This window comes from Apis mellifera, linkage group LG5, assembly GCF_003254395.2.
Source record: "Apis mellifera strain DH4 linkage group LG5, Amel_HAv3.1, whole genome shotgun sequence".
NCBI classification, from domain to species: Eukaryota; Metazoa; Arthropoda; class Insecta; order Hymenoptera; family Apidae; genus Apis; species Apis mellifera.
This window is the reverse complement of record NC_037642.1, coordinates 3,083,595-3,107,685: the sequence shown is the minus strand read 5'-3', so window position 1 is coordinate 3,107,685 and position 24,091 is coordinate 3,083,595. Positions and strand designations below refer to the sequence as shown.

The 24,091-nt window shown below is 39.2% G+C and overlaps 1 long non-coding RNA gene across 1 annotated transcript; it reads left to right on the top strand.

The window, feature by feature from the left end:
• The first annotated feature begins 6,921 nt into the window (after positions 1-6,921).
• LOC107964518 lies at positions 6,922-9,893 on the top strand. Its single transcript, XR_001703184.2, has 4 exons — positions 6,922-7,412; positions 7,490-8,230; positions 8,682-9,073; positions 9,155-9,893. It is a non-coding gene; the product is annotated as an uncharacterized LOC107964518 (long non-coding RNA).
• Positions 9,894-24,091: the final 14,198 nt, after the last annotated feature.

The window sequence follows — 24,091 nt, the reverse complement described above, 5'->3', positions numbered from 1 at the left end:
GAGAATATGGGAGGAAATTCCTTGAATTTGTATCGGCAAAGAGTGGCTCGCATCGCTTTTAATTAGATACCCCGTACACGCGTATTTCTCTTTATATTTCGATGAATATAAAGCTTCAGTTAAATTTGAAGAGGTGAATCCGCATCAAAATTTCGTTGTCTCTTCCAATTTACGGGGACAGCACTTTAAACATCATCAAATCTTCCTTCCTTCGTAATATTTTCAACGTATTTAACAGCGCGATTAGTACAATTGTTACGAATTTCCTCGACTAAAGTCTCGTTTACAAATTTTCATTCACAGAAATGGACCATCCATTCGTTACAATCTTTGAAGAAAATGAAAAAAAAAAAGGAAAGAAGAAAGCAAACGAGATATCATAATATCAAGGAAAAATTCGAAAAATTTTCCTACCTAGAATAATATGTGTATTTCTCGCAGACTAGGCCGCGTGCACATCGATACAAGCGTATTTTGCGAGCTTTCCGTGAAAACCGGCCCACTTATTCGGGAACCCCGTTGGCCGGAACGAATTCTCGATTCGCTTCGGGGTCAGCGCACGAAAGCATTCGAAAAACGACTACAAATTGCCATTCGCCGTCGAATCTGTTACACAGCCTTAGGCTCGATCCTATCATCCCCCCATTCGAGATCGTCGATTTTTCGACAAATCGGAGCTCCCCTTCGCGAAAAGTTCGCGAGCGCAGTGTGTGTGGACGGCTTGAGTCCTCGAAATCGTACAAGGCCGGAGAAACGAACGAATTCAAAAGTTGGTTGATACGTGATTTTAATAAAAGAAAAAAGAGAGAGAGAGAGAACAAAGAAAAAAAAGAAGAGAGGTAGAACAAAATCACGCATACGCACACATAACGTAGAGGGGTGACGACTAGAGAGTGCTACGTAGATTGAATCCTTGCCACGCTTTGTTCTAAATAATTGGACGAGATTTAACGAGAATATTCCGCTTTCTGCTTTTCAAGATCGACACCCGACCGGTGACGCACTGTTTCGTAAACAGGCGTCCGCCTATTTCTCCTCGGAGGAATCGAATCTCCGTGAATAAAGGACCGATGTTCGTGACAACCCTGGCTCAGATAGCCAACCGATCGTATGATTACAACGGGAGGGATAATGTGTATTATCCGCCGATGCAGTATAAACGGTTCCGGTACTTCCGCCAATATGAATACTCCCCGCGAACAATACGCGGCCTCCTCGAGTATAAACCGATTATTGCACGCCCCCTTCTACTTCCTCCACTCGGTTTTAAATGGTTTTTCTTCGCTCCACATTTCTCCCTCCGCTTTCTCGCTTTATTTTTTCCCCCCCTTTTTCATCGATCACCGCCGCGCTCCTTTCGCTTTCTTTCGTCACCTTCAAAAATGCCGGATCGATCGCAGACAGGACCGGAATTCGAGGGTGTGGGCAGCATTTCCGTTCGATTTCCTCGAAAGTCGAAGACTCTTTCGATTTTATTTTCACGATGCCAAATTTGTTTTTTTCCTAATGGCGAGGATGAAATTATTATAATCTAATTTCGGATGTGGATATTTTTTGGATGGGATGCGGAACAGAAATATAAATTTAGAAAATTGATTGGTAAAACTTCTAATTTCATTTGGATATTCTAATTATTCTGCATCGATTGAAAATTATATAACAGCAAAAATGATAAATGAAGAATTGTAGTAGGAAAATGGATATGAAATATTTGGCAATTAAATATTGTTTGTAAAAATTTGTCTAAAATCATTGGCTTCTAAATACTTTTTTACATTTTCTTCTTATCATTCAAAATATACGTAAATACTTCTAGCCCCTTTTCATTCATGAATAAATAAATAAATAACATATAATACTGATTCGTCAAATTTGGAGAATTGATCATAATATTTCATGCAAAAAAAAAAAAAGAAGAAAAGAAGAAAAAAAATGAAAAAATTCGTCAAATTTTTGGGTCAACTTTGATCATGATCGCCGGTGAATTAACTCGAACGTTTCGCGATGCACGGTTACGAGCAAGTTCTACACCGTATGATTGGAGAACTCTGGTTACGAACAATGGCTCGGATTAACTCAACCCGTTACATACGTGACACGTGTCGACACACACGGACCGATCGATCGGAAAACTTTTTTTTCGATCTTTTGGTGTCAGACGTTTTGTGTCCTCGAATTCCTGGTACATTGACCGAATTAAAAAAAAAAGAGAGAAAGAGAGAGAGAGAGAGGGAGAGGGATAAAAAAGAAAAAAAAGAAGGAAAAGAGAATGGGAAAAAAAAGGGGGACAAGGAAACGTCCACAAACCACTACGTTTCATTCATTGCTCGAAAACCGTGTGCGGTTACTGAAAACAAAAGGGATTCAGTATTAGATCAATTATAAAGTGATCGTTAAGGGAAAGGAAAAAAAAAAAAAAAAACATTTAACAACATTATAAAAGACCGATAAAGTGCATCGATTTATTTAAAGAATATCGGCACGTGAAAATGCTTGCGTACAAATGCTATTATTTCTTCTTCGATTCCTTTTTTTTTTTTTCCTCCCTTTTTAATCAAATACAACGAGTAATAATCATTATTGAAATATTAATTGGAGAAAGGACGAAAGGCGCGAGAGCCAGTATCGATTCCTTTCGACAATTATCCTTTTTTTTTTTCTTTTTTTTTTCCCCCTCTTCTTTTTTTCGTTCTTTTTTTTTTCCTTCTTCTTCTTCTTTTTTTTTCATTTTTCTTCCGTCGACGCGAAATACGTTCGATGAATAATTTCCTTTTACGAACGATTGCTATTTTCGAATTAGCTTGAACTACCCGCAGCCCCTGGCATTTATTCGATACGTATGATCAGAATATCGCAGTTACAAGTAACAAGCCGATTTCATTTGTTCTCCCTCCCATACAGACACGTTAACATGTATCTATCAACGAAGCTATAAATTGGTTAGAAATAATACAAAAAAATTTATACTCTATATTTATAAACGAGTGTTCCTGGCGTGTATATAAAATTCTTTTATCAAATCTTTTATTATGATTTTTCTTGGACCGATCGAAGAATTCTTGGATATTTTATAAAAAAAGGAAAAAAGAAACTTTAGAAATCGTAATTTTTTTTCATAAAATTTAAATTTAATATTTTTGGCAAATAAGAAATATGAAGATTGTTCAAAAAATTGATCATTTTGTGAATTGATGAATTGAATTTAAAATTATTGGTATAAATTATCGTTCGAATAATTTTTATTCGAAATAAAAATTAATTGATACAAGTATTTCAAATATTTCTCGTTTAAAAATGGAAAATAAATTTTCGTTCAAAACGATTTAATAAAATAATCGTTTTCTATTCTACTTTCGCAGTTCTAATATTGATAAACCGATTCTTGAACATCACACACAAAAGTTTCTATTTTTAAAATTAAGTTAGTTTGTACTTGTTATAATATTTCAATATTTATATATTAATATTTCAATATTTCGTTACTAAAAAGCAAAAGAATTAACAATGAAATTTAATTAAGAATTCTTCGTCACCCATTGGTATGAGTTTTTTAAAACTATTATGTTAAACGAATCAGAGGATGTAGTATTTTCCGCTATGTCGTACGTGGCTGTTGCATTTTAATGAATTCCAGAATTATACAACCCTGGTGCATGAATACGACACACGCGATAAGGAAAACTCGGTCGTAAGGAAAACAATGAGTTCATTTGGAAATTGCTTCAAAAGACCAACAAATCGCATCAGTAAAAATCATTAACAGATTTAATGTTTCTTATTCGGTATAAAAAACATTTATACATGAATCATTTTATCATACAGATACATTTTCCCATTATATTATACATTTTACAAATTATATTAAAATTTCTTACAATTTAATAAATTAATTTTCGAAAAAAAAACACGATATAAGTTCATTAATCTCAAATTAAATCGAACAAAAAAAATTTACAATTATTATTACATAATAAAGTATAAGATAAAGTATTTGAATATGATTTGAATTCGTAATTTTTGACTACTCAAATTATTTTTTGACCTCAATTTGTTATCATATTTATTTCTTTTTTACAAAATTCTTATCTTCTCATTGTATCATTACTTATAATCAAAACATAAACACAATATCTAAAAATTCAATTTATTGGATCTAATAATAACAGTAAATTTCTTTAAAAAATAATTCATAAAAAATACAGAAACAATATGAATCAACTCGAACAAGAAGAACCATCATAAGATGAAACTTTAAATATTTAAATATAATTTTCAATTACTGGTACAACTAATTAATCTAAATTTCATCTTACACAATTTCAAACGGCATTTATTTCCAAGCATCAAAAGAAAGCAAGGAAAGAATAAAGAATAGAAATAACTTACCACTCACAGTCGTCATTTACAACAATAAGGAATCAAAAACCAATCTGAAATAATTTCTCTAATGTAAAATTAACGACACCGGGAGAACAAATGACAAATATCCGAGGAAAAGAAAAATAACCTGTCTGAGAATCTGTTGATCGAGGCAAAAGGGTTCGAAACACGATTGCTCGATGGAAATCGATCGGAGAACCGTAGTCACGGGCAAATAGAGTTGAATTGAATCAGGTCGGTGCACGTGTGACGATATTAATGTACCGATCGATGGCCTAATGAAGATATATCCAGTTCCTGGCAATTTCTACTAGACCTGCGAAATCCTAGCAGAAGGGACCTTGAATTCTCGCGAACAGCCGGTCAATGGATTGCACGACCAATAACTTCCCCGGGATAAACGCGATGCACTGGCTTTGAGATCGCGTGTGTATTAATCTGCCGATAAAATATCGCGGGGATTTTTCTGTTTTTTCCTCCTCTGTGTTTTTTTTTCTTTTATTTTTCCTTTCTTCTTTTTTTTTTTTATTTTTTTTTCTCCTCTTTTTGTTTTGTTTGGTTTTTCTTTTTTTTTTTAACTCGTACCTCGCATCGAGGGGGAGAAGGGTTCATGAAGTCCGATTGAAACACAAAAAATCGAAAAGTTACGCGAAAGTGGAACACACTTCTTGTTATGGCAAAAAAAAAAAACACACAAAGAAATAAATAAAAGTTTATGAACATTCATATATCGTTGATAAAATGGAAAACGATACGATATTTTATATGTAAAATTTTTTTTTGTTTTTTTTGTTTTTTTTTTTTTTTTTTTTGACTTCATTGTAGCGTGAAGAAATTTGATGTTTCTGCGTTGGAATGGAGAACTTTATTCGATAGGTTCAAAAATATTCCTGTTGGGGAAATAATTGTATTTTTTAGATTATGAATATGGAGGAATGTTGGATCGATTTTCACGTGGAAAACCTGTATCTTTTAGGAAAGGATTATTTAGGAAAGAATTATCGCCATGACGATTCAAAAGAACCGAAGAAATAATTATTTTTTATTCGAATGTATATTTTATCTTACTTTCTTCGATATTATTTTATGCAAATTTAAAATAAGATTCAACTTTATGAGATATCTTGGAAAGAATAAGAACGAAAATTGTGCATCAATGGCGTCGATCCGACGGCACGCGTTCTTCCAATTCAATATTATTGCGCTCATTTGTCAAAAAATATATAATATTAGGACAGTATATGATTATTAATTACTTGTCAATTCTTATTTCTTATTAAAGAATTTGATCCTTTAGAAAAAAATATAAAATAATTCGATCTGTAGATATAAAAAATGCAAACGAGTTTTTTTTATTAATTTATAAAGGAATATATATCTAATCCAGAGAAATAACAAAAAATGAGAGATTTATTTACCATTTAAATAAAAACCAAATATTTTATAAACATAATAAATAATATTCTCACGAATTAGTTCGAAAAATTCGCCAAACTAATCTATTTCAAAAATTCTAAATAAATTAAAGAGATTCATATCGATCACTCATTGGTAATTTACAAAAAGAAGATTTTTACATGTTTTTCCATAATCTATACAACGTTTCTATATAGCATAACAAATTTTCCAATCTGCCAAAAATATCGTACTGAATCGTTTTTTTTTTTTTTCACCACAATACTCGAACAAACAGTATGTTTATTATTAACAATAATCGCACGGCGAATTTAGCATATTGCTTGCACGCCTGTGCACACAAAACGCGAATGCACCCTTTGTCCTTCTGCATCATTTTGAATAAATAAATCTTCAATGGACATCGGTCGAAACTATGATAAAATTTCTACAAAGAATCTAAAACAAAAGTCTCCGAACAATGTTCGATCCTCTGAGAGAAAATTTGCAAGATCATTATCATCCTATCATCCGTCTAAAAATCTATCTATCCCAGATAAAGAAAAAAAAGAAGAAGAAGAAAAGAAATAATCGATCTCTAAAAGAATATATCACACATAGATGTATTAAATAATTTGAACAGAAATTTAAACAACGAATGAACGAGTAAAATCGTCTCGTTAGCCGCCACTTACCAAAGAGACTTTTAATTTATCTAATTTCTGTGAAATCAGGAATAAATAACTGATTTAAGGATAATCCGGAAACGATGGTAGGCCTTACAGGATGGGATGAGAGGGGAGGGAAAAGTATAATTCAGCCTCGACAAGCCGTTGTTATCAATAACATTTTTGCAGAGGCCGTAATATCCCGGGAAAGTAATTAGAGTAAATTCAGGGGCTCCCGGCCGACCCTTCCAGCCGCACAAAATGGCGGCGGGAACCGCCCTTGCGAAAAAAATTAGGCCTCCTTCCGCTGCGCAGTAAAATTTACATGAAAAAAAGGAACGCCCAGTGGCTTTCGGGAAACGAAAGCTTCGACAATGCGAATCGTTCTCTCCTTCTATTTTCCCTCCTTCTCCCTCCCTCCCGCGTTTCTCCTTCTTTTTTCCCTCCTTCCCCCTCTTCCCCCCTTTCTTTCCTTTCTTTCTTTTCTCTTTTTTCTCTTTTCCCTTTTTTTTTCTCCCCTCCCTCCCCGCCTTCCTTTTTTCCCCTGTGTTTTTTAATGGGTAAATCGAAGGGAGTTTCCCCGCTGCCGGGGAAATACCTGTAATTTATGTGTAGGAAATGGAAAAAATATGGTAAAAGGTCACGTTCGCCGGTGGACTTTAAAAACGATTAGAATCTTAATATCCGTCGTAAAATACGGACCCGGGCATTATCAGCCGAGAATGTATTTGTCTTTAGCGCCAATATACCGTCAGGATCTTGCCAATATTGATGCCTTCCCCGTTTACTTCTTTTTCCCCTCCTCCCCTTTTTTTTTTATCACGTTCCAGAAGAATATGATCCATTTCTGAAGATTTATCTCTCGTCGCGTCTTTTTAATTCTCGTGATTATAAATATTTAGCTTCTTGTCACATTGTTGTTGGGACATCGGTTTATCGATTTTGATTTCTTAATTTCCACTGATTCAGGTAAAGTATGTATTCCGTTGTTGTTTCGTCTGGCAACAATGATTAATTTGCTTATACAGGTAAATATTAACTTTCAGGTTGAACGAGAAGCACGATTCTCTCAGCATGATTTTATAATGGATTATAAGGAGAAAGAAGAGGAATTTCCCATTGGGAAAGATTAAAGAATCGATCCACGTCGCCTGTCGTGCAAATTGTCGCAAATGAAAATTAATAGAAGGAGGAGCGGAATTCGAAACGATTTTTTCTGTTCTTGTTTCTCATTTGAGAAAATTTGAAATTTTAATACCTTAACTACCCCTTGTGCAAACGGCGCTGGTGAAGCGTGTTATACAGGGTGTTCTGAAACGGCACAGTGGATGTATCAACTGTTTCCCAGCGTCTCTGACGCTTTAATTGCAAAGCATTACCCTCTTTTTCCTTTTTTCTTTTTTTTTTTAGCGAGAACACGTACCAAAACTGTTCGATTAATTTTTTTTTTCTTTTTTAATTACATCATCGCGAGTAGTTTGAGCGTAAAAATTTATTCAACAAAATTTTCGAGAAAATTTTTCAGTTTTAAACGTAACGTGATATTCCACCCGAAGAAACGCTTGCAAACAATTTTTATATCCATTTTGCCGATACATTATTGACAAATTTACTTGAAGCGAGAATGGCACGAAATTGGAGTTATGGATTGCTCATCGAGATAAAAACACGCGTGAAACCAAAGATAGATATAATTATTATTATATAAGTGAAAGTAATAAGCATCACGTCTTTTGCTGTACAAATGAAACGATTTTATGAGAAGAGAAGGCATTAATTTATTACAGGTACTTATCGATTTTTTTAAATTTTCGCCTTGTTAATAAAATACCCTTAATTAAATACCCTAATGTCAGTAAAATCAATATTTCACTACATCAAAGAAACCAGGATAATAGATTAGATTTAGAATCATCTAAATCACGAAATTATTTACAGTCATATCAAACTATTCATACAAAAAAATTTATTTTATATATATCTGTTATATTATTAATGTACAAATTCACTACATAACATTCTTTTTAAATCTTAAATTAAAAATGATAAATTAAACACATATAAACAATACCAATTTTAAACTTGCCAAATACGTACCATACGTAATTAATATAACAGTAATTAAATCTTTATAAAAAAAACAATATTTTTAACAAAAATCTAAAATCAATTGATTTAATCATTTCGATGACAATTGGTACCAGTACCTCGTACTGACTTTTCCTTTTCCTTTTTCAGATTCCTCGCGAAAGAACAATTCAAAAAAACAGGAATACCGGAACAAAAAGAAGATCATCAACCTTTTCAAAGAAAAATAAAGAAATGAATATCTTTTGATTACCAAGAATTACGAAAGGAAGGAAATTATGGATCAACATGGCGGACTGGATCCACGCGAAGCCAGCGCTCCTAGGAGGGCCAGAAGAAACTTTCGAAGAGGGGGGAACGGCGATGATATATTTTTATCCCTTTTTTTTTTTTTCTTCCCAATCTCGTAAATATTCTCTTGAAGCGGGTATATTAGCAAGCGGCACGTTCTTGGCAAGGAGCTGCTGCTATTGACAGGGCATTCATATTAGAGAACGACCACACACGCCATCCGCTCTTTCTTTTCCGCCACAATGAAAACGGTACGTAGCGAGCCATCCTCTTCCATCCACTTCTGTGAAAACGTGGAACCCATTGATTGGTAATCGTTAATTACCCCATAGACAATTTCCTCGAGGAAGGAGCCCTCCCTCTGTTTCGACGATTATAAAATATCACCATTCTCTTGGCCGGTGACCAGGGGGAGAGGGGAAAGCAGTCAGTGGTGTCAAAAGGGAGGGAGAGAGGATCGTGGACAAGAACGTATTGATCGAGTTATAGTCTTCAGGGGCTCGAGAGGCTCTATCCAGAGAGGCTGATGGGAGCCAATGAGAGGCACGAAGGGTGAATTTGGAGCAAGAATGGCGACCGAAGGTTCCCATCGAAACGAATCCCTTGCTAATGGACGTGTATGTACATGTAACGCGTGGATATATGCCTTGATCTGGCTTAATCGCCCCTGAAAGTGGTGTATATATATATATATTGATCTTCGATCGAGATAACTTTTTGCACAAGGTGCTAAATTAATGGATCGAAAGTCTGGGGGGAAGGGTGTTTGAATTGGTTCGTTTCGAGCGATTCCGACGATTCATTAGAGAAGTAAGAAGATAAAATTGAAAAGGAGTTAATGAGAAATCTGGAGGCTGAATTTAAAACGGGCGGAAAGTTCGGGCAGGAAGTTTCTCGACGCTTGCTAATTAGATGTTTCGATCGGCTCTGAATATTTTACTCGCGATCAAAGTTCTGAGCCACTTTGAGGGTTACTGACTTTTAAACTGCTCTATTCTTTGTAAAAAAAAAAAAACTGACCGCTAGATTGATTGGAATTTTTATTATCCGTGCTGTAAATGGTTCCCTTAAAAATTGAAGAATTTATATTTTTGATGGCTTCGAGATCGACGACTTGAGTATATATATATTAATTAAACGAACCTTAAAAATTGATAATTTTTGGAACATCGTCAAATAGATAAAAAAAACTCGAAAAAATTTTAAATATATCGAATTGAATTGAATAAATTATTAAACATAAACAAAAATATATTTCATCGATTACTTACTTACTCTCATCGATAGAAAAATCGAAGAAAGAAATCCGATCGAAACAATCGCGCCAACAACCGCGAGAAAATCGAGCAGAAAACGAGAAACACGGGGAACCCGCATAGCAAAGGTAGTTGAAAAACGAAGAAGGGAAGAGGAGCGGAAAAAGAAGGATACGTTCTCCAACGGTCAAGCGATCCTCTCTCACACCATCCAGTGCCGATTGAAACCGTCAGAATACCCGATAATGGCGGGGAGCGGTAAGGACCGCGAGGAGAGGATCCGTGGGGAAAAAAAGGAGAAAAAAAAAGAAGAAAAAAAAGAAAGAAAGGTCGGAAGAAAAGGAGGAAAAGGAAAAGGAGGGTTCGCGATAATTTCCACCGTCCACAGGGCATCCCCAGCAGGACGAGGAAGAAACGATACGTTCTTCCATTACGACTTTCACGCCATAAATCACACGGGCAGCCGGCCATCGCGCCGATAGAATTCCCCATAATTCGTGAATTATTCGTGAAGAGGAGCGGTTACGAGAGGCATGTAATATACGTATCCCCCTAAGATCCCCGAAGCGAGGGATGGAGATGGCGGCGCCTGCACAGGCTGCAGGACATTAAGGGTAACAAATGAGGCCGGCTGGTCCTCCCGTAGGACACCTCTCCTACGACTGAGGTGGAATGAAAATAAGTGTGCCTCATAGATACCTTTTTTTCCTTCGTTCCCTCTCACGGCCGACCCTCTCTTTCGCTTCTTCAACTCGGCCAACCCCCCTTTTCCGTCCCACGTACTTCTAGCCCCTTCTCCCTTATCCAACCTTCCCTCCTCCTCCCTCTTGGGTTGGTTGACTCGGTTTTTTAAACGAGCCACCGCTTAGCCGAGAAACCGTGACGGAGATTTAGCGCGCGCGTGTGGAGAACCTTCATCGTGGAGGCATCGTCTCCAAGCGCTGAACCGAGGTGGCGTGTCGCCAGCTGCACACAACGTGGGGCCACGTGGAAATATTTAGCAGTTAGCCGGGATTAAGGAATGCGTTAATTACGAAATAGTGGGCTGCTTCGGTCTATTAAGCAGAAATGTAATTTTCCCCGCTTAATTGCTCAACGCCGATCCCTTAATCTCGCTCTTGATTAATCGGAACTTACGTCGCGTAGTCGAAAAAAGGAGTAGGAAAGAGGTGGGCTTGTTAGATAACGTGATCTATCCTCGTAGAAAATCATTTGATCCTGAAAATTATCTATGCGTTATCATCACGGTTCGATATTCGACTTTGTTAAATATTGTAATTGCGATCGAAATTGTTTCACGTGGCGTGTGTTCGATGTGTGAACGATTTGTAATGATGTTTGTATTAGGGGTATTGTTTCTATGTTCTAATTTATAGTATAGGTGAGACAAAATGTATAAGATGTTGATTCGAAAGTTACAAATTCGAGATCATTTTTCTATTGGTTTAAACAATTGCAAATTGGATATTTAAAGAATAGAAATTTAAATGTTTCATTTGGCAATTTAAAAAATTCATGTTGAAAATTATCAATAAGATATACCATAATTTTTACAGAAATTTATAAATTGTATCGTACGAAGTATCGTTTCATCAGAGTTTGAAAGTTATAGTGTTAATACTATCCCTTAAATTTTGCCAATTTTTATAGCATTAAAAAAAAACTTTTAGAGAAGAAGCTTTAAAGAAAAACTACACATTCGATACATTAATTAAGTTAATAATCCGAGTATTCAAATTTAATAAAAAAAAATATCAGAAAGATTACTGGAAACACATGTAAAAATGGGACAACAAAAAATTAGAAATATCCTGCATTTAAATTATTTTAAATAAAGAAAATTTAAGGACTCTATTTTACAATTTGATAAATTTTAATAAGTTAAAAAAAAATGCATAGAATCATATGGAAGTTATTTCGATCATGGTTCAAAAAAGAATTATTTAAAAGGGATAATTTATATGTATCAATTTAAATTTATTCAAATCTTCTACTATCTCAAAATATTTTATCTACTAGCTCTACAAAAACTTGCACGCCATTGAATTTATTACAAAATTTAAATATTAATTAATTAAATTCAAATATATTACATTTCATATCATTTGATAATCTTTTATAAATATGAAAATGAGATCTAAAAATATATTGAAGAAAAAACGTTTAAAAACTACATTTTACGGCCAGTGTATCTTAATTTTTCAACATTAAAATTTAACAATTATTAATCAAAATCAAGAAACCCCTTGGCCATAACCGAAAACCACCCCTGTAAGAGAAGCGGTCTCGATCAACGATAAAATAATGAATAAAACTGTGCAGGAAGGTATAATAATGTAAGCAGCGAGCAACGTTGTTTCAAAAGGCGGAAAAAAAAAAGTGTAAAATGAAAATCTCGACACGGCTAATTGGTAAACAGTTGCGAGGCGGCGGGGGGTCCTTCGTGGAAGAGGAACAAAAGAAGAACACGGCGGCGGGGAAATATTTTCTCGATTATTACCAGGGATTAAGAAGTCCAGTAACTGCAAAATACTGTAGCAGCGTCTTTCTTTTTTTTTTTTTTTTTTTTTTTTCATTATTATGCGGGAAACAGGGCAAGCCTGTAGAACGTGGTGGTCGGCTTTTGTTGATTGGACGAAAGCGTGGCTTCCGCCCGCCAGCGTGCATGCGCGAGCAGGGGGTCGAGGAGCGCGTGTACAAGTGTAAAAGAAAGAAGACGAGCGTGTGTATATATGGGCGGCCGATGTGCGATTGATGCGACACGAACTATCGAGAGGAATGAATTTGTGTCGACGGTCCTGCGAAAGAATGCCACAGGTTGACGCCGGGGGAAAATCGGTCTCGCGGTCTCTGAGCCCGATACAGAGACCTCGATCCGTGTATTCGAACGCGACAGTGTAGTAGATTGAAACCAATTCATTCGATTATAATAATTATATGATTTTTTTTCTCGTCTCGTTTCTTTTTTTCTTTCGAAGGAATTTTGAAATTTTGTTATATAATAATTTAAATTGTACCTTGGAAATTGTAATTCGTAAACGATGTTATTAAATATAAAATTTTGTACTTTGTCAATTTGTTTGGTTTATTTCTTATTTGTCAGATACAAGTGAAACAGTGACGTATCGGAGATTTGATGATTATGGATATAATTAAGTATATATCATTGATAATATTATTTTAAGATTAACGCGAGTATAAATATTTGCACAAGTATATTTTTAAGTTCATAATACAAAGAGGATATTTAATGGCACTAAAAAATATATATATATAAAGAACTGCTTTTTAAAGACAAACAAACAATTAATTAATTATATTATTTGTAACTTTTTTAAAATTTTTATTACACGAGACAGTGCATTTTATCATGTCACACAATGAAAAATAACGTTTTACGCGAAACGAAAGAAATTTTTATTATTTATATCTATTATTATAAAAATATATTATTAAAGTGTTTCTAAACATTATTCTTAATTTTAATAATAATAATAATAAAATTATCGAAATATAGTTATTTATAATGGATAATAAACAGTGCCCAATCCTCATAAAATATATATATATACAATAAAATCTGAAACAAATCACAATTCTGAAACATAATGTATTTTCTTAATACAATTTACAAATAATTCAATGAATTTGTATAAATATACATACGTACAAAGAGATTAAAAAAACGACTCCACCCTTCACAATCTCCAAACCGAGATCTCGATCCATCGAAATATCCATACAGTACGATGCTACTCCGCCGTGTCGATTTCCAATTAAAATCGAATACCACATTCGAAAACGGCCACGGAAAGGAAATCGGGGAAGCCTATTAATTAATTCTCAAAATAAATTGATACAAGTATAAACGATCCCGCGTCGCGGATCCGCGAATAATCCGGATGCGGTCGCACCCGGGCCCGAGCGAATAAAACGCGTCAAATTGATCGCTCCGGAATTTAAATTGCTCGCATTAACCGCCCATCGCGTGAATTTTATCGCCGCCCGATCGTTACCGCGATCGATCCATCGCCGCTGTGTATCAAAAATACAACTATCCCCCCTTCCCTCCCTCCTTCTCCCCCACCAAACGGAGGAGAGCAAAATTCCCGAACGCTCAACACCCCCGATCATCTCGAGCTTGGGTTGGATCGAAGACAGGCGCGTGGGAAAAATGGAGCGAATGAAAGGAGGACGGCGGCGGAGAGATTTGTATAATCAATCGAATATAGTCGATAAATCGAGCGCGCGTAATCCCTCCGCAAAAATAAACTATGGCCGATTACCCGGCTTCGGTCAACGCGCGATACGAATTCCGCACACACGCGCCTCTTCCTCGCCTCCCCTCGGAATCCACACCCTCCTCCCCCACGTTCCTCCTCGCCCGTCGCCCCTCCGCCCGGTGGACGGCTCCCCCTGGTCGCCTTCACCCTCATCCCTGGCACCCGCCCTCTTCATCCCCCACTTCAACCCTCCGACTCCCCTCTTGCAAAACAAATTCGCGGCCATTTTTCTGTTCCGTGGCCCGCATATATATATTATATATATATATTATGTGTACATATATATATATATACATATTCCGCGCTTCTACTCCGCGGAGGCGCGTGTTCCACGCCGCGAAAAAGGCGCCGGGAGGCAGCCGTGGCGTGCTCGGTTGGTTCTGCTTTCTGGACAACCTCTGGCTGGACTGTGTGTACGTGGACGGTTGGTCAGGTGGGTGGTTGCACACGTGGGTGGATGGGGGCCTGAACAACGAGGAGGGGAGGGGGGTTGCTCGGTGGCATGGGTACGCTGGTGGATGTAGCACGCTCGGCACCGGGGTTCGCTGGTAATTTTTTTTCCTCCGAGTTTAGCAAGGGAAATGACCTACGATATATTTCTAAGGGGTTTTTGCTGATTGGTAAGCGGGTGAGACGCTCCGCCATCCACCCACCGGAGGGCCGACTGGCCCGCTCTAGGGGGTTACCGGACAATTTGCATTTCTCAACCATTAATCTAACCTTCGTCCGCCTCTTTTTTTGCGGACAGTCCGACTGGCCTTACGTTCGAGAGGGCTTGCCTCCTTGCCCTCTTTCTCTAGTGGTAGAAAAATCGGAAGCTGTGGGGTGTTTTCAAAGGAGGGTAATAAGATGGATAGATGATACGTGTTTGATGGAAAGAATTTTTTTTTATTTGTTATTATTATTGTTGCAAGTTGGTGCAGATACTTTTGTGCAGGATATTTTAATATTCGACTTTGCATGACTTTTTGAGAGATGGATGAGACGAGGGGGTGGTATCTAACCTGTTGACACGGGGAAATATTTGTAAGTTGAGATATAATTTCTCGGACTCGTATGTCGGACTCGTGTCAGTTCAAACGAAAGATAATTCAAAGAGGAAGTTATCCATTAATCTTTTATGAGGCCGGGACAAAGTATCATACTGCGGTGAACTTGACATCAAAGGTATTCATAGAGGAATCCGTTTTGGAGAGTCGTAAAGGGTTAGGTGTGTTGCATGACAGCGCAAAACGAGATATGAATTACGGAAAATAGAATTATTTCTTGCGTAAATCTGGATAATGAATTTAATGAGAAATAATTGCTTTATATGTATTAACACGAAATTTGTTTTTAACTGCACTGTAACGAATCCAAAATCAAACATTTGGGATACTAGAATCTGAAATCAACCGTAAATTATTTATTTATTGATATTTCTTCTTAACAAACTTGCAATTCTATAAATATAATTAGATATATCGTAAATAATTTTGATATAATTAATTTGCTTTGAGCATTCCAATAATTCCAAAGGTAATTCCAAAATCCTAATCACATTTCTTTTAATCACTGGAATCAATCTTTTTTTATTTCCAACAAGATTAAAGTAAAAATAAATTAAAATGGAATATACAAGTTCTGAAAATTTGAAATAATTATTTCCTATTCGATTTAACCAAACTTTAAATATGTACAAATTAACAAAAATCACAAGACAAATTGAAACAAAATTTCCAATTTTTTAACGATTTATGGAAATTCCAAGAAATCAACTAGATTTTTCCTTGTCCATTATCATTCAGGGATGATGAGATTCTGATAAGAAAGTTTCGATTGCAAAGCAATCGGATGGGGCAACGCATAATAACGGCGTTTCGCCGTAATTGAAGTTCAATTTCAATATGCCGTCCAAGCGCATCTGCTAAAATACCTTGGTCTTTGTCGTAGCCCGGTAAATGGAATTCCAGATTTTAATAGTTGGTACCGCGGTGAGAAGGACGCGGGGATAGAATTTCCTATATGCGGTATGAGGCCAGGTCGCGAAAGAGGTGAAAGAGAAGAAGAAAGAGCGAAAAGGATTGAAATGAAAGAATCGAGCGGATGAAAGAGAGAGAGAGAAAGAGAGAGAGAGAGAGAGAGAGAGAGAGAGAAAGAATGGACATGGACGATGGTGATGGCTATGGTAACGCGGTAAGCGTTATGGTGGAAGGTAGACGGTCGACTCTGAGGGCATTCAGATATCATTTTTCAACAGTTTTACTTCGCAAGCATGTAGCCTGGTATAAATGAGCTCACTATCTCGGGGCGATTTTCATCCCCTACTATCCACGTCATCCACAACTACAACCTTTCTCACTGATCTGTCTATGGGTGTGGCCCATGGTTCAGAGAAATACACAAAGGAACGGGAAAAATTCGAGATAATTAGCGGGATCTTTGGTTACAAAGTTGTCGATTATCACAGTTCCCTCGAAGTGACCTGTTCAAGAGACCTGTGTGGACCTGGTTCAAAGGGGGGGAAAAAAGGCGATCTCTGATCTCGACGAGGCGATCGATCGATACAACCGAGCGGATAATTATGCGGAAAGAAATTATATTAAACGAAAAGCATCCATCACCTACGGTTATTATAATATCGATTCTGCATTAATGATTCATTAAATCATTTTGAACCGGGCGAAGGGAGACCATAAAGGCAGACCCGAGCTTCCATTAAGTAAGCAATTTTCATCGGCTGCCTCCAAACCGACGAAACGTCAACCGTCAGCGGACAGAATGTGTCTATTATTACCCTTAATTTTTACCCCCCAAAAAAAAGAAAGAAGTCATTCATAAAGCTTGACGTGTTTTTCGACTACTTAAAAAAAAAAAACTGAACAGAAAATTAATAATAAGATTCTTAAATTATTAGAGAATATTATACCACGTATCAAGAAGTATCTTATTAAAAGATTTTTATGATAATTTACATAAACTCGTGTAATCTTTAAATACAATCAATATTAGCTGATAGGAAAGAAAGCCTATGAAAAAAAAAATTTCAAAAATTTTCCGCGAAAATAATCAAACAGTTCAAAAATATCACTTTACGTTCCAACAATTCCCTCTATATATATATATATATATATATATATATATATTCTTCGACTAAACACACCTATGTAACAAGATATTCATAGAATGTACCGTACACCGAATGGATCGGTATCACGGAATTTTGGGCACGCGTGTACGCACGACGGACAACAGCGCACGTTTCCTCGCGGCCGTGTGGAAAAGACGGGAAATGAGATGGGCTCCATGCTGGAACACGGTAGAGATGACCGGTAATTTGTTAAGGGATTGACGTCTCGGAAATTGGATATTAAACATACACACACACACGTACGCCAGGCCTTCTTCTCTTCCGGCTCTTGTCATCGCTATAGTTTCATCCCCTGCCATTGCGGGGAGAGCAATTGCAGATTCGGTATTCTTTTCGGTATTCTTTCATCGAGAAAAAAAGAGGAAGTGGAGGAGGAAAGAAAGGAAGAAGAAGAAGAAGAAGAAGAGAAAGAGACGGGAGGAAAAAAAGAGGGAAAAAAGGAAAGAGAAGAGAAAAGATTGGTCGAGTCGCATTTTGAATTCTGCGTTACGTTAATTGTCTCGGTTACGTAATTAGCGTTATTTATCGATGGCCAGCTTATACGGTGGGCCAGCATTAATCGCGTCGCAGCTGCAATTCTACACAATTATTTAATGGAGTCCGGTAACCGATCGATTATATTAATAACGGAGCGTTTTATAATTACTTTATGTAATGCCCGCCTGTTGTTTGCGGCCCACGTCAGTGCACGTTTTTGTAATTGGCCACGTTAAATCAGCTGATACAGGCTCGATTTCCGACCAATTGATCCTTATTGTTTTCTAACGATTCGTTCTCGTGATTGTTTTTTTAAGGATTTTCTTGAAATGATGATCGTGCGACTATTCGTCTGAATTTTGTTTAAACTGTTTTGAGATAGAATTAATTTGTATGTTATAAATTAAATGTTAATTACATGGTTAAAGAAGTATGACAATATAAATTTTAAAAGTATATATCTTTTACCAATTTGAGTAAGTATTATTTAAGATTAAATAATTTGGATTTTTAAAGATAATAATTAACTTTTTGCCATGCATCATAAAAAAAGAATTACGTTTGTCTTCAATAGGACAGGTATTTTAGTTATAGTTAAATTGGAAATATTTTTTTTTTTTTATATAGGATTAACAGCTACACAGTCAATATAAATTCTACTTGTCACGTAATCGAAATATTTCGGTCTATTTCAATTTAGAATTGTTTTTTCACGGGGTCGATAGCCACGTTATCGAAATCAAGTCGTAATATATCAAATTTTAGCTAAAATCAATATCACTTATTTACTTATAATTATCAACATATATAATAGTTTGAATTATAAAATAATCGTAAACAGGATTATTTCCATAATAAAAATATCCTATTAATATTCAATGTGCAAAGATTATTTTCATTTCCTCGAATATAATATATCATCGCAAAATAGCAATAATTACTAGACCGCCCTTGATAAACATTTGTACAAAATTACATTTGAATAATGAATTATTATATTACGATAAGTACACGTCGAAACAAACAACTCGTCCAATATTTGTCCCCCATCAAATTAGATTAACGGATTGAAATAAACGAAGATACATCCGCAATCTAATAAAAGGATTAAATGGAACCAGATAAAATCCGTTTAATCACCAATAATTCCATACCCGACTATAAATGCATAAAGATCGTCCTTTGTATCTCGGATTCGCGAATTCGCATCGGAGCTCTCTATCCTCGAAGGATGGAATAGACTAGAGAATACTTTTTTTTCTTTTCTTTTTCTCCTCCCCCGAAACAACGACGATTCGACCCTTCTTAGAGGGAACAAACAGGGGTGAGAAGAAAACTCGGGGGACGCGTATGCGCGAAGGTATACGATTTATTGCTAAAACGCAACTAACTAACACAGCTCGTCCTGGCCGGCACTGATTAGCGACGCTATTGGTTAATCTGTCGGCGATTATGTCGAATTCATCGGCGCAACGTGCAGAATTCGCTCAACTTCCGATTTAATTATTGCTATTTACCATTTCGAATTCACGATGAGCCATTACTGGTGATCGAATCGGTAATATTTAACAGGCCACAGGAACGTGAAGATTACGGATATTCATCCATGTTCCGCGCGAATTGCTTATGCGAATTCCGTGATATCGGGCTACGTGAGCGACAGGAAACACCTGTGAAAGAACACTGTTATTAAATCTTGTTCGAACGGATCGTATTCGAGTAACACAAAAGGGGGATGAGGAGGAGGAAAGGAAAAGGATAAAAACCGGGGGGAGAGGAGGAATAGAGGAACGGGGGACATAGAATATTCGATAATTCGGTCGAAAATAGCCGAAAGGATATTCTCCCCAGAGGATTAAAACTCCGCCAGATCCGTTTCCCAAATTAATCTCAAGATTCGAGTTGAATGACCATTCACCCTTCCCTCCTCCCTCCCCTCCCGTTCCCGCCCCGGGTGCGACACGAGTCACCGGAAATTAAACAGGCCCGTGGAACAACGGGTACGCGCGCAATAATTCCACGGAAGATATGTAAAACGATTAAAAACACGGGTGACCTAGGTGAAATGCAACGCACGAGCAGAAAAACCTTCGTTCGGCTACCCTTGTCCCTTTCCCTCGTTTTCGGCGAGGGGGATCCCCAGGTATGGCGTTCTCCAAAATGGCGCCACCCTGCCGACCGACCCTTCCTTTCGCCCGGCTCGCATACCCCTCCCTTCCTCCACCACCTTCTTCGTCGTCACCAAGCTGGACGGAGGCTAATTTATTCATTCGTTCCTTTTTTACTCCGCCGGCTAACACGTACACCGTACTTTCAGGGCACCCTTTGTAAAAAGGCCGGCTGGGCGGGATGCTTACGGCGCATAGCAACGTGCTCCGTATTTACGTTGCTCGATTTCCCGCCTCGTCCCCGGCTAACTTTTTCATTCCGTTTGCCCCACACCCAGCGACCCGGCGACCGCCGTTCCTTCGTTCGTCCAACGGGCGCAAAAGCGGCGAGGCTGTCTCGTTTCGAGGCCGTCGCCCCTGGAAAAATCCCCCTTTTCGACGTGCTTTTTGTAAGAAGGCTAATTTTTCAACTCAAATGCTCGAAGCACGAAACCGGGGAACCACGTACCGCCGAGACCACTTATTAACCTCCTCCTCCCCCTCCCCTTCTCCTCGACCAAAGTTCCGGCTCTCTCTCTCTCTCTGTCGTCGTCGGCTGAATACCGGACCTGCCCGTACACGTGGTCCCGTACAGCTGGATTCCGTCGTATTGGCTCCCCTGCTATTCGCGTGATGGACAGTGTCAGTGTGTGTTCGATTCGCGCGTGTCAATACGCGCACGCGTTCTCCGGGATCCGAGCACGTGCGTGGCCCCCCCGCGGTCCACGTAACTCGATTCCGTTTTGCCGCCAAGACGTTCGCCCGCCATTGATAAGTCGACGAGTCGCAAGAATTCGAGAGGAACGAACTTTTCTAGGAAGAGCGATAATACGCGTTTCATCGCGTAATTGGGACGAAGGGGATGCTTGACGAAATCTCGTGCCGGAAATATCTTTTATTCGCTTTGTGTCACAGAGAGTTTTATGAAAAAAAAGTAAATAAATAAAAATAAAGGGAAAAATATGAAGCCAGGCTTTTGCTAAATCGCGTTGATTCGGGCTGAAAGGGGTTGTCACGAAATTGAAATTGGGAAAAAAAAGAAAGCGAATTAACCGGAGACGTGATTAGGAGACGTAATATGATCAGAATTGAGGGAATTCGGAGCACGTTTCGTTCCAGAAACTCGAATGGACTTTTAATAACGTTGATACATCGATAATAGATCGAAGAAGAGGGAAGAGAAAGAAGTAAGAACGGCGATTTAATCAACCTCTTAAGCGGCATCGATCGGTATATAGGGAAAGCTGTAAAAGAAACACCTGAAAAACCAACCTGGTAATCGTCTATACGTAGCGTTCCCTCGTTTACAAGAAAGAAAAATATTTCCCTCCATCCTCGACATTCACCCCTGTCCTCAGTTACCAGCAAGACGAAGCCGCTTTATCTCTCGAATCCTCCCTCTCCTCGCGTTCGCTCTCCTCTCTCTTTCTCCTCCCCTGCGCGGCTCTCTTTCGCAGAAGTAATAGAGTCGTCAATTGCAGAGCAACAAAAAGAAAAAGCGGGCAAAAGCAGAGACGACACGATGGCATACCCCCGCCACCCCCTGTCTCACCGAAAAAACTCCCACCAGCAGGAAATCGACCCCGCGTCTCGACGCGGAGACTCCTCTCGTCGCTTATCGTGCCGTTCGAGGGTTCCTCCCTCTTTGTCGCGCTACCCTCTCGCGCTCCTCGTCCAACGGAGGAGACGGCGACCCCTTCTCCCTGTTTCCGTTTTCGTCCTCCTCGAGGTGGCAAAGCGGAACGGAGAAGCACGTGAGCTGGACGAGGAGCGGGAACGAGCGCGCGAACGGGAGGAACGAGAAAGGGTGAGAAAGGTTGGGAAGGGTGGTTGTGGAAGGAAGAAGAGGGAAAGAGATGGAAGTTTCGAGGGTTTGCCGCGCAGAGGGAGCCAGGATCTGAAAAAAATTGGCGGGGAATGATGGCGCCGTCGCCGTCGACGAGAGAAGCTCGATGGCAAGGGGTGGAAGAGTTTCGTGGCACGGCGAAGGGTGGTGGAGCGCGCGAGAGGGTGTCGTTGGGTGGCATCCATCCTGGCCGTTCTTCTTTCCTCCAATACGTACGCGTACGAGCCGTACGTACGATAGACGAGGTCCTCGAAAAGCCCCAGCTGGGGCTACGCACACGTGCCGAGGACGCGGCGTCCGCGCGCGCGAGGGCGGTGCTTTTGCGCGAAGTTTTCAACGAATAAGGCGCCGTGACGCCGACGCGTTGCCACGCCTACGCCACCTTTCCAGGCACGCAACGGCCGGAATTTTCCCTCTTTCTCGCGTAATCAATGAGAGACGCCTGGGCCAGCGACGGCCGACCGACCGGCAACCCGTCCACGACGACGCCTGCCGCACCCCCGTCGCCTGCTGACACCGACGCTGCCGCCGACACGGCCGACGCGCCGCCAGCCGCGTTGGTATTATGCTAGGTTACGTATCACGAATATATAGAGGCAGGGAAAACCGAGTCGATCCGACCGAATTCGGAGGAAACCACCACGCTCTTTCCCTCGCTGGGGGAGACAACCCTAATTCGTTGCCCTTCTCCTTTCCACCAACCGCCTTAAGCCTCCCTCGCTGCTTCTCGCTTTGCCCACTGTTGTCGTGTTCCTCCTTTCATTCCCCCTTTTCCCCTGATTGTTTTTTGATCTTTTTCACCCTCTTTTTGTATCCTCCCCCTCCTTTTTCCCTTTCGTCCATCGTCTTTTCTTAATTTTTCTCTGTATTTTTTTCTTTTTTTTTTTAGTTTGTGTAGATATATTTATATATTTTTTATCTTATAATTGTCTTATTCTTCAGCGAGTATTTTTTCGTTTCACCCTTCGCGTCCTGCTCTATCCCTGTTCTCTTCCCGCGCCTCTTTAATGTCCTTCTCTCTCTCCCTCTCTCTCTTTCCGTTTCGCTCATACACGCTCGCACACCCTATCCTTCTTTTCTCACGTGTACACCAACCACCGTCCCTCTCTCCTCTCCATCCCTCTCCACATTCTCCTCCACTTCTCTCACCCTTTTTCCTTCCATTTAGCGCTCCCTACCTATCTTTCCTCTTCTCTTCTCGCTTAACACGCTTTTTCTTCCTCACCCCCGTAGTAACACCGCTCACGCTTCCACGTGACGGAAGGAAAAATGGCGGTCCCTTCCCCTCCCCCCCCCTCTGGCCAGGGAGCAGGACAGAATTCGGTGGGATGTTTCGGTGTGTTACGACGGAATTTTTTTCCCCGGTTGGAACAGTGCCTGTTAGCCTGTTAGATGGGTTCACACACGCACCCCCGTTCGGGCCGGGGGTGAGAGTGAGATGGAAGGGGATGCGGATCGGGGGATGAGCGATGCGAGCCGCTCTGTTTTGTCCATTGATACATCGAGAACTCGCCACTTGTAGGTCACGGAGTACGTGGGGCGTATCGATACGCTTTCGAACCGGCTGGAATGCACGTATCAACCCTCGACGCGACTTCCTCGCGTGTCACAGAGCCACACAACTCGTTCAATCGTTCTACTATTTCTATTATTTTTCCTCTTCTGTTATTTTTCTTTTTCTTTTTTGCGCTCCCTCTTTTTTCTTTCTTTCTCTCATTCTTTCTTTCCTTCCTTCCTTCTTTCTTTTCCTTTTTTTTCTCTCGGCTATTAAATGTGTACATTTAACCAGACTCGTAATGAATAGAAGGAATTGCAATTTTTTTAATTTGGAGAACACATTGGCCCTGAAGAGGGGGGGAAGAGGGGGCCAGAGGACTGCAGCTAGCACATGCACACACGGAGCCACGCTTTGCATAACGGTTGCGACTGTTCACAGTGCGGGGGTGCTGCGGCAACTTTTTCGTATGCGTGGTACCGCGTTCTTGTACGTTACATGGAAATGAAAAACATTCCCATGCAAAAGTCAAAGCTGAAGAACGTCCAGCGGTGGAACACACTCGACCAACCTTCCCTCCCGCCCCTCCTCGCGCAGAATGTTCCGACAGTTTGCAGTTTGCTCAAACATGTATG